General features: G+C 39.5%; 1 pseudogene; it reads left to right on the top strand.

The window, feature by feature from the left end:
• The first annotated feature begins 271 nt into the window (after positions 1 to 271).
• Positions 272 to 1,430, top strand: LOC149210649 (uncharacterized; annotated as a pseudogene).
• The last annotated feature ends 1,804 nt before the right edge of the window (positions 1,431 to 3,234 follow it).

A 3,234-nucleotide genomic window follows, 5' to 3' on the forward strand; every position in this document is an offset into this window, starting at 1 on the left:
AAATTGTGTTGAAATAGAGCTGCACGGTGGATAGGAAGAAGGCACGACGCACTCACCAGGCGCGGCGCACTGGGAGTGCGTGTCGCGCACAGAGCCCCCAGCCATAAATTTTATCTCCACTGCTCAATTTTTCAAACAACTTCAAATTTTTTGATCCAAATAAATGTGTGAATGCATTTTCCACTACTGTTGACTTCGGTTTGGTGTTGTCTGGAAAGAGGCATTGAATTTCTCGTATCAATGACTCATTACTTCAGGTAATGGAGAAAAAATGCACGTAGATACCAGTTGCTTTCGTGATGGAAACAACCTGTACATGGAAGTATCAAAAGGCGACCTTGGGCCTTCTGTGGCATGCCACGAGCTACAGAAAGCTCACGAATTCTATGAAAAAGTCCTTGGTGTCAGTGGCACTGAGGAGGACAAAGCTTCACGTTATAAAAACTTGGTTGCCTTAAATTGGTTATGAGGGGAAAACCGAATGGATATATCATCAAGGAAAAAATTGCAGGGAAACAGAAACAAGGACCAGGTTCTGCATTATGTGTTGCAAGATCCGGGATGACCAGATGCCTAGAGTTTTATTTCAATACTTTAGATGATGGACGCCTGGCAGTGAAAGAACAGCAGTGGTTAACTCAGATTGAAGACACAATTTCCAAAATCGTTCAGTGGTCTTCTGATCAGCTTTACGGTGATCGCTGCACAAGTTTTGAACCCCTCCTCAGAGTTCTCTGTGAGACCGTGGCAAGCTCTAAAACAGAGTGGGTAGGGAGGAGAAGAATGGGTGCTATGCTTTATAAAATCCATGCACAGTTCATAGGGGCGTCGAATCCCTGACGAATACAGAATTATCTGACAGGGATGGTTACAAGAAATGTTTGAACGCAATGCGTGACTGTTATGGACTCCTTGAATGAGCTGAAACCCTTGTAGGTGTTGCTTCCATGGGTAAGGAAGTGGTGAAACATGTAGTAGATTTGAAAACAGAGGTTTTCAAATACCAAACGTTGTGTGAAACAATCCAGGTGCGCATTCAAGTGGAAGAGCTGCTGGAGAAGGTAATGTGTGGCGATATGGACATAATCTGGGAAGCTATAGATTATTTCAAGGTTTCCCTTTGTATTGCAGAAGAAAAGCATTTGGAGAACGAGGCTATTGCACTGAACAAGCTTGGGAAATCATATTCCTTTGTTCTGAAAATGGAGAAGAAAGCCCATCCCTACCACTTTCAGAGCATCAAGATTGCACTTGCCATTATGTCTACATGGATTGTAAGTTCTGAGTGGTACATATACTCTTTTGAAGCTGTGAGAAAACACCAAGACGAAGTATTTGAGCAGGAGGCCCCTTCATTGTTTGTATCAGTGACTAATCAGGTGATTGAAAAAAGAAATGCGCTGGTAATCAAACAATGGTGTTACAAGTAATTTCTTCAAACTGAAGACACGTGTTGAGCTTAGCAAATTGTAGCTGGGTGCGTTCATTATAGGCAAAATTTTAGTGGAAAACCATTTTTATTGAAAAATTAGTTTTTGTTCAAAAGGGCAGCGTAACGTGAAAAGTCACCACAATAGAAAGATAGGAACTGATGGTCTATTTTTGAGTGTAGTTTCAATTCAAATGGTCTACGCTCCAGATTCTGTCTTTTAATTGGTCATCAACAAACAAAATGTAAGGTTGCTCCTTTTTAGAGCAGACTTTTCCTATTCTCATGATTTTAGGTGAAACTGCCCCTATTCTCATCGATTTGTTTTCCCATTCCTGAGTCTATTTATTCTATGAAAAATTATGTGTAAGGGGTTGGGGGAGAATTCTGAGGAAAACGTGTGAGAGGAAAAAACACAGCACTATCACTGTACAATTTTGATAGAGGATTAATTAAATGGTGCAACGCTAATTTATAAGATTCTTATGGTATGAATTTAGCATGTGTTTCTTCTTTTATGTCTCATATGTCTTTGTTATGTTTCGCCATTCATTCATGATCGTTTCCAGCTGAATACTTTTAAGTGAGAAAGGTAGAATTCAGTCATTGCTCTGCCTTGAGGAAGTGTTTAGACTTTATGTGTTTTCTTCTTCCTGGAAAGGATTCATACATTAATGCCCTTTTCATCTTTCTTAAACAGTCTTTTCACCCCATTTAAATTCAATTTGATTTCTAAACCCTCATACCTATCTCGCCTTATGAAATATCCTGTGCCTTTGGTCAAATCTCTGCTCATGCTGTCCTTGTCCCATACAGCCCAGAAACTCTAGTCATTTATTGAATTAACTCCTTCTTATCTGTTTACTAGCCTAAAATCATTATTAGTTTTGCATTTGGGTCATCTTAGGCTCTATTGGATATCTTTTTCCGAGATAGACCTGGAGAGATCCCTCTCTTGTCCTCATAGGGCTAGCTACGAGGCTAAGCTTGGTTTGATGTTACCTTGAATTTTTCTTTCCTTCAGCCTAAGGCAGATTCGAGCCTAACATCTCCATCAAAAACTCGGTGCACAAGGGGTAGCCAAGCAATTCAAGTAGGACTGCTATTAACTGCAAGTTCTGGCAGCCGAGTCCCTAAAGTTTAGGAGGACAGTTGGGGTCCTCAATTTGTATAAATAAGAAGGCTTAGGGCCTCATTCCATTTAGTCATTTTTTAGTCAGTTTTTAGTCAGATTGTAGTCAGATGTTAGTTCGATTTTAGTCAGTAAGTTAGCTCTGCATTTCAGCACATTTTCGAGCTTTTTCCTGTAGACAGGTTTTGGAATGTAACTATTATTTCTTGATCAATAAAGATGAATCCAGCTTTGCACCAGCTCTAATCTTTCTTAGGAAGCTGTAGCTCTTGGGGTTGGGCCCAACCCAAGTGCCCAGTACCTCCTTTGTTTACTTTTATGTGTCTTTGCTGCATTCATAAAATAATTTCTGCTATTTAGATTAAAATCTTGCTTTGTTACTTAGGTCATTTTTGATGATTGAAATAGATTTTCATGTTCAGGTTGATTTGATAGATTGGTAATAAAAAATATCTTCGAAAAATTCCATCAAGCAACCCTTGATCTCACCTCTCCATCCTCGGGACCATGAGCTGAGACCAAGGTGTCCTTACTGCCACAAAAACGTTGTTGTTTCTTCTTCATGCAATTGCTAGTGTTAGATTATCAATTGTAAAAGTTGATACCAGTTGTGATTACATGTGTAGATCTGTTCTTGCTTAGTTTTCGTTATCTTACATGATTTCCTACCAAT

The sequence above is a fragment of the Pinus tabuliformis genome, chromosome 1_2 (genome assembly GCF_031772625.1).
Source record: "Pinus tabuliformis cultivar Carrire ecotype Pingquan chromosome 1_2, CPIR1, whole genome shotgun sequence".
NCBI lineage: Eukaryota > Viridiplantae > Streptophyta > Pinopsida > Pinales > Pinaceae > Pinus > Pinus tabuliformis.